Source organism: Chrysochloris asiatica, unplaced genomic scaffold (assembly GCF_000296735.1).
Source record: "Chrysochloris asiatica unplaced genomic scaffold, ChrAsi1.0 scaffold00006, whole genome shotgun sequence".
NCBI classification, from domain to species: domain Eukaryota; kingdom Metazoa; phylum Chordata; class Mammalia; order Afrosoricida; family Chrysochloridae; genus Chrysochloris; species Chrysochloris asiatica.
The window spans coordinates 4172768-4187319 of NW_006408524.1; the positions used below are offsets into that span (position 1 = coordinate 4172768).

The window sequence follows — 14552 nt, forward strand, 5'->3', positions numbered from 1 at the left end:
TAACCACTCAAAACTCTTATCTAATCCCTGCAGAAATCCAACGAACAATTACTGTTAGACCTATTTTACAGATGAAAGAGCTCAGATTTTGAGATGTTCATTAGTTGTCCAAGGTTGTACAGCTGGTAAGTAACTTGGGAGTCATACTGAAGTCTTCAGCTTCCAAGGCTGCATGTTACTGATGGCTGCTGACGTGCAGCTACTCAAAGGGCTGATGGGAGGTAGCACTTGGAGAAAAAGGGAACGTTGTGTTGTGTTTGTGTGTGTGAGGTGTGTGTACATGCATGTGTGTCTGTACGATGCATCTCTGTGGCATTTGTATGAAGGGGCCTCTGTATGTGTAAGGGGGTGTGTGTGTGAGTCCCCTGCATTTCTAAGCATTGTTGCTGGCTACCATTGGGTTGATTCTGACTCACAGTGACCATCTGTGACAGGTATAACTGTCCTATAGAGCTGGGTTTTTTTTAACTGTAATTTACAGAAACAGATCACCAAGTCTCTGTCCCACATAGCCACTGGGTGAGTTTAAACTGTCAACCTTTCAGTTGACTAGTGGTCTAGTCCTTAACCATTGTGATCTCAGGGCAGTATGCGTTAGTTCTCTCCTCTCCTCTTCACGTACCATTAAAGTGTTAAGTGACTTATGTAAGTACTTGTTGTATTTTTGCTTTTCGAAAATTTTTATGTAACTATGATTTTATGTCTTTATGAGACGGTCATTCTAATAATATGAATTACTATGAGAGAAGCTGGCATCGATTTTCATAACTATATTAAAAAATAAAGAAAGGCTTTTTTATTAAAGCAGCCAAGAATCAACATTACCCAGCATTGCTAATTTTAGCAGACAGTCCCCAACTTGGAAACATGTTACCATTCAAAACTCATTTTTAGGTTGGTTGTTTAAAATTCAGACCACATTTCCAGAAACAGTATTATAAATGCCAGTTAGGTCTCCAGGCTACCTTATAAAAACCCATTTAACCCATAACATAGCTGAAATATTTTGCATTTAAAATAGAAATGGTAGAGAATAATGCTATTGTAATGGTAGAAATGAAAATAAGTAATAATAGTAGCATAATTAACTTTTATGGAATGTTCATGGCTCGTAGTTTGAGGAAGCCCAGAATAGTATTGGAGCTAAACGTTCACTCTGGGGTCAGAATGCCTGGTTTAAATATTGGAACTATGGCCTGGTATTTGCTCAGTCTCGGACAAGGTCTGGCTCACTAAGCTTCAGTTTATCCTATTATAAAATGAGGGTAGTAACAATTAATAAGAGTCTCTGGGTGCTACAATTACTCAGAGAACTAAATGTGGATGTTTTGATTCCACCTAGGGGCACTCATAAGGCCTGGTGATATAATTCCAAAAAATTTTTCATTGAAAACCCCATGGAGCACAGTTCTATTCTGACATACATACAGTCATCATGAGTTGGAACTGACTCTATGGAAATTGGTTGGCTTTTGTTGTTGTTGTTAACACATTATAGTGTAATTTTGTTTGAGGATTAAACAAGATAATGTATGTAAAGCACTAATTTTGTTGAGCTCAACCTTAACTTAGTTCACGGTGTATTATACCTGTTAAATATAATGAGTGGTAGTTGGTGGTTTTTGTGCCCTTCTCACTGGACAAGGCTGCATGTAATTCAAACCTAATAGCCCAGTGAGGAATTAGACCTATTTTTACAAATGTAGTATTTGAGACTTTCAGAGATGAAGCAACTTGCTCAAAGTCACGTAGATGGAAATTTAGAATATACATAGAATAATATAGAACAGCCAGGAACCCAGATTTATAGATTTAAAAGTTGAGAATCCATGGAGTTCTGGCTATGACTCTTTTTTAATCCACAGCTTGGACCTGCCCAGGGATGGGAGTAATCAAGATTATCTGGTCCAGGGAGAGGGAGGAAAGATGATGGCAAGAGCATCCCAGGCTGGCTATGGTGTGAGCCAAGGCAGAAATGAAGCCCCAACTCTTATCAACTGTTGCTTAATTTAACTTTGGAGTTCTGCCAAGGCATAAGTAAGAGATGTCTTTTAACTTACTCCAAAACTTGATGTTAGAAGCCCAAAGTCCTCCCAATTACAGATGTCTTCAGTGCCTCCATGGCAATGTCTGGCACACAGTAGGTTTGCAATAACTGCCATCAACTGTGAAAAAGATGGCACAACATTTATGTGTCTTCTGCCTATTCCAATGACTTTAACTGTCTTGGGAATGGGTAATGGAGGAATTAATTTCTAGAAGCTTCCTAACCAGCAGAGTTCCATATCCTTACCATCAAGCCCCTGAGTGACTCCTGTGTTAGGTAGTAAGGGCAAAGCAGCGATGCCAAGAAAGAAGTTAAAATGTGTACTCCCACCCTGCACTTGAATCCACAACTATCTGTTTTTCTTGTCCAAGAGTTTCTCTTCTGTCTTATTAATTTGGCTTCCGGCTTTCTCATTCCAATAGGAATTGATCCTTGCCAGATGTTGTTTAATTATCTTTAGTACAATATTTATGTTTACTTAACTGTTCCTGAAGTTCCAACTCATAAATTTTATTCCACTCATCTCTCTGACTCAGAGTAAATTCTTTAGAGTAAAATATTTACAATGTCAACGTATCTGGACTAAATTGCATTGAAACATGGCAATGTTTTAAAAAATGCAGATTCATAAATAGATTCAATCTAAAATGAAATATATAGGGATTAAGAATAAAATAAATGCTACCTTAGAAAATTTAGAAGACATAAAAAAGTAAAAATCAGAAAAGGCATTCTGCAGCATCACTAGCCAAAGTAAACAACTGCAACTATCAATTTGGAATAACCCCTTCTGGTCTTTTTGCTATTCATATGTTGTCAGTTGCCATGAAGCTAATTTGGACTCTTGGTGAATTGGTTCACATAGGAGTTACAGAGTAGAACTGTTCTGCAGGATTTTCTTGGTTGCAGTTTTAACAGAAGCAGATTGCCAGGTCCTTTGTTCATTGGTACTGCTGGGTGAGTTTGAATCACCAATCTTCAGGTTATCAGCAAGTGCAAATCATTTGTGTCATCTTTTTGTTAGTATGTTCCCATTTTCTTTTTACCATGTATTTAAAATAAACAAGTTTGTATTAGCAGGCTAATAAAAATAGAAACCCAGTTGCTGTAGAATCACTTCCAACTCACGGTGACCCCATGTGTGTCAGAATAGAGCTGTGATCCTATAAGATTTTCAGTGGCTGTTTTTTTCACAAGTAGGTCATTAGGCCTATCTTCTGAGATGCCTCTACATACTCAAACTTCTAATATTTTGGTTAGCAGCCAGGTATGTTAATTGTTTGCACCACTCTAGGACTCCAAGCATGCTAACACATGGGTTCAAAACACAAGTTTAAAGTGGATTCATCCACTTCCTGAGAGCTCCCTTCCTGCCTTTGATGCTGTCACTGACACAGTAAGCTATGCAGGGCCTGAAGGTGATAGATGTTGCAGTTAGTGTAAGCTGCATGCAGCATCTCTATCCCTTCCATCACCACACTGTTTGTTTATGGCAAACCTGGAAAATACAGGAGACTGAAAATACTCAATTCAGGGTTTCTTCACTGGAGCCCATTAGTCCCACGCTGTTACCGAAGTTTCCTGACTGGTTGAGGTCAATCTTGAAAAGGTGACAACCTTATCTACTTGGAACTCAGCTTCTATGTTCTTTCTAGTCTTCCATATGCTTTTTATATGTACAGAACTTCTGGCACCAGGTAGATATTTGTACATGAAAATGATACATAGAATGCTGAAAGAGGCTGGGATTTCTCCTCTTATCTACTTCCATGTGGCTGCTGACAACAGAGATATATGACTTCTGGGGCACATCCAACACATGAAAGGTTAGAACATTCATATATCACTCTCTTCTTTCTTTCAGAAATAGTTTCCTAATTTTTGAAATCACATGGCAGGTCAATATTTAACTACTCTATCCACTTTCTTCCCATAACTGATTGCTGATATGAATGTGGGCAGCTATGATCATTCTTAAGATGCTTGCCTGGATTTTAATGCCAATTATTATTTTGCCACAAAATGGACAAATAAAAATATACTCCATACTGAATGAGTGAGTGTAGTAAACAGAGGGTTTATGGAACCTAATGAATTGAAATAGATTTTCCATCTGTGTGCAGCTTCTTGGCAAATCATGCATTTTCACTAACCTGTGTTCTGGGAGAAGGACATTATGGTTGGTAAAGTGGAAGGTTAAGGAAAAAGTGGAAGACCCCCAGTGAGATGGATTGACACAGTGGTAGCATCAATGGATTCAAACATAAGAACAATTGTGAGGATGGTGCAGAACCGGGCAGTATTTCGTTCTGCTGTTCACTTTTAGTTAGGACTGACTTGACTGAAGGCACCTAACAATCATATGTTAAATTACTGAGTTTTACTGTATTTTAAGTTCTTTTTCAATTGAGCCATAGTCTCAAAGATTTGTGGCAATTATCCATTTTTCTTTTTTTTGATTAGGTTTCATTCTTTTATGGATTAGAACATAAGCAGAATTAAATTAGATCTTTACTGGTCAAAATCAGCACTTGGCATTAGTTGTTATTGAAATGTTTCATTGCAAAAATAAAACAGTATAGAGAAAATTCTTTATACCCATTAATGAACAATTCACAAGAGAAGGAAATAATATAAAACTCAACATATGCCAACATCTGGTATGAATATGAATAGCTTTTCAGGTTTGATTAAAGTCATTGATTTTGTTCTCCATTCAGCCATACCTTCAAAATATAGTGATACAGGAGTTATAAATAACAGTAAAAAGATTAACTTTACAGTAACATAAATGTTGTCTGTTGTATGTCAAGCAAACCAGTGACCATATCAATTTCTCAATTCTAAAATTCCTCTTTAAGTTGAACGAAGTCATACAAAAAAATTCTGCTCGTTACTTTATAATCATCAAATACCCCCAAAGACAAAGGTCTATTTATCATTAATTATGTTTTCAAAACTAGCCTATGAATCTGAAAATTGCTTATAAATATGCCTATTAAAAACTATCCAGTAATATAGTAATTGACTACCTTGACCTTTGTGTGTAGATGCATGTTAATGTATGTAGTAGAAGTTGCATGTTAAATTCCACAATCTGAAAATGCCAGTGCACTTCTGAAGAGTCTGTGTGGAGGGCAAGTCATAAGATCTATTTGCATTAAAACAAGTAGTTACCAAGAACATAAGACTCTTAGGCCCTCCACCTACGTTTCTGCTAGGAAGACAAAGCTGTAATTAAAACAGAAAATGCTGCTTCACTAAATGGCTAAACTTCCTCAGCGGCAGAGTTGTTGTTAGATGCTGTAAGTGAATTTTGACTCATGGAGACCCCATGTATGCATTACAGAACAGAACTGTTCCATAGGGCTTGTTTTGTTGCTGCTGTTGTTTGTTTTTGTTTTGTTTTTAGCTGTAAGCAGATTGTCAGGCTGTTTCTTTCACTGACATCCTTTAGGTTAACAGTCAAGTGCAAACTCTTATACTATCCATGGACCTTCATTATCAGCCTTAGCTAAAAGTAAAGAAATGCTATTTTCATTGTCATTATACATCCGTAGTTTGGAATGATTCCATAATGTATCAAAACCATGTTTATGTTTCAATAATAAAGCTCAACAGCTCTGGTCTTTGAAAGTTTAAGCTCGGATGATTCCAATTGGAGCCAATCTCAGCTTCATTCTATATTCTCAAAATTCTTCTTCAGAAAAGTTTACTCTTTTTTTCCTTTCACAAGCTATAATCTTTCTTTATCTAATGTTTTCTGTCAACTTCTTTGAATTTTTTTAAACTATCACAAGGCCAAACTGTCCTTCATACTTTGGAAATGTTTTAGATCAAAAAGGAGATAGTAAATTCCTGACTTCTTTCATCATTTCTTTCCTGGAAACCTCTTCTCTGGTTTTCCTGCCTCCAGTCTTGAAATCCTTCAAACCTGAGCCTGAATACGTTTTCTAAAGACAAAGATTACATTTCCTCCTCTCATCCTTCTTCCTTTAAATATTTCAGTAGTTCCTCATGTCTTTCAAGATTAAATTCAAACCTCTTGACATGGCTGATATGATGACCCTCTTACACTCAAGCACAAATCGATGTCCCTATAAGACTTCCTTCATCAGGAAGCTCCTCAAGACTTTGACATTGCTCTTCTCCCTCTTTTAAGTGCCTTTGCTCCCGCTGCACCCTGACCTCAAATACACTTGCCTTTCTTCCTTCCACGTGGTGAAACCCTGCTCCTCATTTAAGAGACAAGGCCAGCACTGTTGATCCTAGGATGTCTTTTCTGACACCCTCTTCCTCCCAGCAGTATGGGCCATGCAAGTAAGAGTAGAACTGTGCTTCATAGGTTTTTCTAGACTGCGACTTTTCAGAAGCAGATCACCAAATCTTTCTTAAGTATTTCCTCTGAGAGGGTTTAGACTGCCAGTCTTTTAGTCAGTAGACAAGTGTTTAACCATTTGTGTTTCCCAGGGACCTACCAGGCATCTGAAATCACGAAACATATAGCAGGTTCTCAAAACACATTAATTCTCTTATAGTGATGAATACTCAAAACATTACTTAGCCTCATTTCTGGGTTCCTTTTCATAGTTTTGCTTTTTTTTAAAAATTATTTTCTCATTCTTGAACCTAACACCTTTTCCTCCCTTACTACAAACATATTGAGTGTCTTCTCAGAGATATGAATTATTATCAAACTGAAATTTATTTTCTAAAACGTTCTTATCAGTCTTTTATCCCAGGATAAGTGTGGCCTTATCTATATACTTACATAGATAAGGGTCTAAGGATCTTTTCTAAGGCCGCTTCCAACCTGAACATTCTTTGATTCTGTGGTTTATTTTTTTTGAAAACTCCTTAATACTGGTGAAGTCAAATTTCGGAAACTTAACTATACAATTTTAAATGTTTCTAGGGTCTTAGTTCCTGCTCCTGCTCCTCCTCTGCTCTCTTTCCTTTCCTGCTTGCCCATTAGTTATCTTTACTACTTACAAATGCCTCCAGGCAGGACAAGCAAAAGGAGGTGAAATGCCGCCACCTCAACAGCTTTAATGAAGCATCTGATGGGAGAGGTTGAAACTCTTAGTTGAAAAATATTTCCCGGATTCCTACTATACTTACACTTTTTAGACTGAGCAGTGCTAAATTAGGTTAGTGGAAAATTACCATATTTCCTCTACTTTTTTTAAAAACAATAAATGTCTGGTCCAAAAAATTCATTAGCTCCCAACCATGACCATAGCTCTCACTATTACACTTAACTCCAATGTCTCCTTTCCAACTTTTAATCACTCCTCGTAAGTAAGCTCACTTTGCTTCCCTTGTCTTCCTTCTTTCTCTGTGTCCTGTCATACTCACATCCCTTTATTTCAGTGAACTATGAAAGGAAGGGCATGAAGACCTGAAGACTGGGAACATTTAGTTGTTTTGACCTGTATCTTCTATTCCCCTGAGGAAACCTTACCCAAATTGCTAGTGAATGCTTTAAAGACATCTTCTAGTTGTAATGTCTGAAACCGACCTGGAGATTTTATGTAGAACTCTGCAATGTCAGCAGCTGCTTAGCTACACATAGTCCACACACAACCTCTTTATAGCTTTGACTTAGAGCCAACTTCTGTTTCCAGTTCCAGTGCCAAGAGCCAATGGCTGCTTAGATTCAAGACAGCTTATTCTTCCTTAGAACATTCTTTCCAATTCAGCTCTCGAGTCCTTAATTATCCCAGGAAATATGGTGATGTTACTTACAGGATTGAGGCTGATTCCTGAATGCCAGCGGTCCTATGGTTTTGCCACCTGACTCTAGGATTTGTCACAGCCATCTTCCTCAACTAATGGACCAGCAAGGAAAACCAGTGCATCCAGTTCTGGTTTAAGTTTAACCATTACTGGTTTGGGTTTTTTTTTTCTTTCTTTCTTTACTTATTTTTTTTTTTTTCTTCCTTAACTATGGCCTAGAAGGTTTGGGTAAAGTTTACCAGCCTTGAATTGAGGAAAAATCATTTCATGATGTATGATCAAGACTTAAAAAACCTATTAGCTCCTGATGTCACTTCATCATACTGTAACCCCCAGGAGTTGGTCCTGCTCGCTGTCCATGAAGAATGAGAAAAATGGGGAGCTAACCAACTGCCGTAAGAACCAGGATCAAAGCACCTTGTCAGAGCAGAATCCTTGGGAAAGGTGGTGGTGGTAGTGTGCCATGGAGTCGGTTTAGACTCATAGAGACCCTGCATAGGGTTTCGAAGGCTGTAAATCTTTATGGGAGCAGAAAGCCTCCTCTTTCTCCCACAGAACCACTGGTAGTTTTGAACTGCTGACCTTGAGGTTAGCAGTTTGACTTTTAACCACTACACTACCAGAGTTCCTAGTGACCTTGTTTTTGAATGATTACAGCAAAGTAATATTGACCAATTATAGTCTATGTGCCAAGCATTTCCCACTTAGTACATCATACAGTCTTCACAATAGCCCTGTATTTTATTATTGTGAAAATATACATACTGAAACCCACATCATCTCAACAATTAAATGGTATTGATCAAATTCTTTAAGTCAGGCAACCATGCTCCTTATCTTCTTACAAATCATCCCATCTCCATTAACATAAATTCAATAGCCCCTAAGTAAAATCTCCTGTTTCCCTCCTCTGTTGTTAAATGCCATAGAGTCATAGGGCTCTTATGTAGAGTTTCCAAGGAGCAGCTGGAGGGCTTGAACAGCCAATCTTTTGGTTCACAGCTCAGTGCGGATCCTACAGTGCCACACCAAGAGTCATTCCCCGCCCTGTCCCACCATGATAATCACTAATAATCTTTGGTTTCTATATATTTATTTGTTTAATAAAAGTAAGACCATAATACAGTAATGGTCCTTTTGTAATTGACTTACCTTGTTCAGCATGTTTTCAAGGAAATAGCCCTGTGAGTCTTTTAGTATTTTTATCTGCATTTCACAAATGGTGAAAATACAGCATAAAAGGGCATACACTTTTAAAATAGTCATGTGACTGGTGAGAAGCCACAATGGCCCTTGAGTCATGTTAATCTGTCCTCAGAGTCATACTTTGTGCCACTATTTTGTACTGTCCCTCAAGTATATTACATGCTCTTCCCCTCTACTTTGACCACCTTTCCAATTTAGAGTTTTTCTATTAAATTTTAAACCAGTGACTATGCTTCAGAATAAAACTGGCACACTGTAGTCATCTTCAATTCTGGGGGGCGGGTGGGCGATTGTTGCTATTACTATTAAAGTGCTGTCATGTTGCTTCCGATTCATGATGACCATGGTGGAAACAGGGTTTCCAGGGAGTGACTGGTGAATTTGAACCACTGACCCTGTGGTTCAATCTGAACTTGTGGTCCTCCACTTATCCTACAGTGCCACACCAGGAATAGGTCAGTCCTTTCATTAATTCAATAATAATCCACTAATTCATTGGTTAAATAATTTAAACAGACAATTGCCAATAAGTCATTTCTGATTAATGGTAATTCCATAGGGTTTTCAACAGCTGGTTTTTCTTCTGAGGTGCCTCTGGCTGAACTCAATCCTCCAGATTTTCAGTTAGCAGCCAAACATGTTAGCTGATTGCATCATCAGGGTCTCCTAATTAAATTATTGACTCATCTGGAGTTCTGGTGTGGCACTACAGGGTAAGTCGTTGTTGTTGTTGTTAAGTGCTGTTGAGTAAGTACTGGACTGCTAATCACATGGTCGGAGGTTCAAATCTACCAGACATTCCTTGGAAACCCTATACATGTCATTGTGAATTAGAACCAAATCGATGGCATTTAGCAACAACAATAGTAATTAATATTTCATTAGTTCAGCACTATTTGGACTGCTAACTGCAAGATAGGTAGTTCAAACCCACCAGCCACTCTCTGAAACCCTACACAGAGTCACTATGAGTCGGGACTGACTCACAGGCACACAACATTTCAATCAATACCGAAGGCTGGTGTTGAGCTAGATTCTGATGGCCATACAGAGTCAGAACAGATGGTTATCAATCAGATGAGCTCTATAAGAAGTAGCACTATTAAGGATTCCTTTATGAGTTGATAGCATTGTCTAGGTGAATATCCGTGACCCTGGTAAAATGTTGAACTCTTATTCTGATGAACATCTCTGAGCTGATTTGATTCTCAGGTAATATCTGACTAGAGATGAGAACTGGACTTTATCAGTAGAGGCACCTGGGTAGCTTTCTTTTGAGTCAGGCAATGAAGGGTAATCATTCATTCTAGCATCCTTTGAATAGTTATAGGGCACCCACTGCAAGGAGCCTTGATAGAGCAGTTGTGAAGCTCTTGGTTGCTAACTGAAATGTTGTTGGTTAGAATCCACTCAGTCGCTCCCCAGGAGAAAGACTTGGAATTTTGCTTCTATAAGGATTATAGCCAGCTCTCCCATCTTGAAAGATAGTGGGTGAAAAGGCTAAGAAGTCAGCTACCAAAGAGAAGCAGTCTGAAGTCAAAATATCAGATGCCAATGACAAAGCTAAGAAGTCTAACCTCAAGGGTAAAAAGCCCAAGAAGGGGAAGCCCCACTTCAGCTGCAATCCTATCCTAGTCTGATGAATTGGCAGATATTTCTGATCGGCCATGTATTCCAGAAAGACCATGTACAAGAGGAAGTATTCAGCTGCTAAATCCAGGCTTGAAAAGGAGAAGTTTCTTGCTACTGTCAAAAAGCCAGTTGGTGGTGTCAAGAATGGTAGTACCTGAGTAGTTAAACTGCACAAAATGCCTAGGTATTACCCGACTGAAGATGTGCCTTGGAAGCTGTTGAGCCACGGCAAAAAACTCTTCAGTCAGCATGTCAGAAGACTGAGGTCCAGCATCACTCCCTTGACCATTTTTATCATCCTTACTGGGTGCCAGCGAGGAAAGAGAGTGGTTTTCCTGAAGCTGTGGCCAATGGCTTGCTCCTTATGACTGGACATCTGTCCCTCAGTCAAGTTCCTCTGTGTAGAATACACCAGGAATGTGTCATCACCGTCTTCACCAAAATTAGCATCCGTGGTGTGAATATCCCCAAATATCTCAGGGATGCTTACTTTAAGAAAAAGAAGCTGCAGAAGCCCAGACACCAAGAAGGTGAGCTCTTCGACACTGAGAAAGAGAAATACAAGATTACAGAGCAGTGCAAGGTGGCTCAGGAAGCTGTGGACTCACAAATTATGCCAAAAATCAAAACCATCCCCCACCTCCAAGGCTATTTGCATGCTGTGCTTGCTTTCACAAATGGAATTTATTCTCACAAATTAGTATTATAGATTTCTTGCAAAGAAAGAACCTGATATAGTAAATAATTGATATGTTAAACAAAAAGATTACATCCAAACCACCCCCACCAAAACCCAGTCACATGGGATTACTATGAATTGAATCCACTTGACTGCATCCAACAACAACTGCGTCCCAATGGGTTCAGTGGTAGAATTGTCTCCTTTCATGCAGAAGACCTGAGTTTGATTGCTGGTCGTGTGTAGACAACCTCACATCTGTCAGTGGACGATTTCATGCTTCTGTGATGCTGAACAAGTTTCAGCACAGCTCCTAGACAAAGACTGACTAGGAAAAATGCCACGGGATCTACTTCCAAAAGTCAACCAATGAACACCCTATAAATAGGCCCAAGCAACATTTCACTCCATTGTGCATGGGGTCACCATGAGTCAGGGCTGACTCCAGGGCAGCTAATAACAATTTCATCCAAGGATTAGTACCAGATACTGAAAATATACATGCCTTATTGGAAGTCCATGAAGTGCCCTGATTTCTTGAGGGGAAAGCTTAGGGAATGGGGAAGGGACTAATGTGAGGCGAGAGATAGCTAAGCACGGCTCACCTGCTTTTCAGGTGTAAGCAATGAGTAAATGGGACATAGGGCGCATGCATCAAGGATGGGGCATAGACACAAGGGAGAGGATAAATGTTGTGTGATTTCATCACCATCAGAGAGTTCTGATGCACTACTGCTTTCTGTTTCATAGTTCTTCTCTGCTTTGGGGTCATTTGGTGCTTGAGCCTGTAGAATTACTACTGATTCCTTTCAGGTCAGACTCATTATGAGAGCATAATGAAAACCAAGTTTCCAGTTAAAGTTTACTCTATGTCCAGGTGACTTTCTGGTGTGGGGAATGAGCAAGGGCTAAGTTTTAGTAATTTTTTCCACACTGATGCTAAGCCTTCATATTTCCTATGTCTGGTGTTGATGGAGAGACTACAGAATAAAAAACTGTAGTAATGTCAGAAAATGTACTCACCACCCAAAGGTTATTCAGGTTCTAGAGCACAACCAAGTCAGGGAATTACTGTGACTACTTCCTGAGCAAATTAACTGAGTTAAGGAGCAAGTTTCCATCTCAATGAGAGGTTGTCTTAGCCAGTGGAGATGAAATCTATCTTCCTGTGGATCTGGGTATGGGAGTGAAGCTTGAAAAAATAATTTGATTTTTGTTGTATCTCTGAGTATCATATTTTGAGCTGCCTTCAAAGACTCATGGAGGATCTTTAAGTCCCTGATTGAACTTGGAAAGGGAGATGTTACTGGGAAGTAGATTTCTCAGGGAGCAGTGTAAATAGGAACACGCATGTGGGAAAAAGTCCAGTGATCACAAATGACAACGTTCCTGCTCATGTCAACATTTTTCAGGTACACATTAATAAGACTCATTTGTTACAGAAAATATTGAATGTACATTAAACACATTAAAAACATTTACTAGGACTTACTTGATAAGTCCTTTTCCCTATCCAAATTCAGCATTCTGGAAAGAAAAAGGAAAGAATGTTTGAAAGACTCGGATTGACCTAAGAATGACAGGAATTTGAACATAGGAGTTAGGAGGAGAGGGCTTTGGTAGAGAGGTGAGGCCCAAGGAGATGGGAAGGAAGAGGACAGACAGTAAGGAACTCTCTGTGGGACCAAGCAACCTGGGGTTTTCCATATGGTGATAGCCAGTATTTACCATAGAGTTGTTTCTTACCTGGTACTGCAGTTATTCTTGACTACTTTAAGAGTTTACAAATTGATATCCTTGTATTGATGAACATTGTAAGGAATGAAGGGAATAGGGACAAAGAGAAGAGGTCATCAGGCAGAGACGGTGACAGGGAGAGTGGGCCAGCAGTAAGCTGCAACGTGACAAATCCTACTCTTCCACACCAGGAAATAGGTCTGGAGCTAGAAGAGAAGGAGCTGGATGCCTTGGGTGACTCATGTGCTTAGTGAGATGTTTTCTTTAGTGTCAGATGATTATTCCCCACAGCTGCCTGCCTTGCTCTGTCACTCTCCTTCAAGGTCTGATCTGTACTCTATGAGGCAGCTGAAAAGGTAAAAATATCCTTTGTAGAGATTTTCACTTTAGCCTGCAGTGCTTGTGGGATGCTAAGATGAGTTTGACCCCTAGAGGGTGATCACATCGTACAGTAAAGGAGAGGGTACTGGGGAGGGCAGAAACAAAAAATAAGAAAATGGTCTTAGATTCCTCATTTCAGTTGGATTTTAGTGCCTTCTGGATTTAAAGACTGGGGGTAGGCTGAGTTTCATCCCTTCTTCACTCATGATGAGGTCTGTGAGTGAGCGAAGGAAAAGACTGGGCCTCATGGGTCCCTTTTACAGCAGGAACCAACTGTCTTGGATGAGAAATGATGTCTCTCTGCAGTCATAGTGACAGTGACTGTCATTGAGTAGACTCTTTTCAGAGCTCCCCTGGGAAGGAAAGCAAACAACCCCAGGAAGATTTGGAGACTGAAAACTATGAGTGTAAAGTGACACAGTAATATCAGGTCACCTGAACATGACTGATTACCAGAAGAGTTGGGTTCCAGCTTTGATATAGCAACCTAGGCTACACTTTGTATCATGAGACCAAGAATTTAAAATGGAGTTGAGAATAGAATCATTCAATCCCCACATTACACAGGTTTCCCTTCAGCCTCTACCTTCTTGAATGAAACTGGATGATGAAGCTGGCTTCTCCTGAATTGTTTGGAAAGCTTGATAGTCTATGGACTTTCTCCCTAGCCCCATTTTCCTCCAGGAGAGCCCCAGCATTCCCTAGTGGAGAGTGAAGGCCAGCACGTAACATATAACATAAGGGCATTCAGGAAAGTGCTTATTCTGTAGGCTGTTATTTTTCAAAAACAAAGCATAACATATTTTTTATGTATACTTTGCAATGAGTTTTGACAACATTATACTCATATATCACAATCAAGATACAGAATATTCCAATGATCTTTGTGCCCCTTCCCAGGCAGTTCCTCCTAACTCCCAGCCCCAGAAAACCATCAATTTCTTTGCTATTACAACACATTGAGTTTTGTCTTTACTAGGGTTTCATAAAAATGGAATCATACAAGGTGATGGTAATTTTATGCATCAACTTGACTAGGCTATGCTTCCCAATTCTTTGGCCAAATACTAGATTCGTTGCTATTCTATCATGTAAGGTGATATAATTAATTTACATAATGCCATGTATTGT

At 39.2% G+C, this 14552-nt stretch overlaps 1 pseudogene; it reads left to right on the plus strand.

Moving 5' to 3' along the window:
- Positions 1 to 6361: 6361 nt before the first annotated feature.
- LOC102818054 lies at positions 6362 to 11333 on the plus strand (annotated as a pseudogene).
- Positions 11334 to 14552: the final 3219 nt, after the last annotated feature.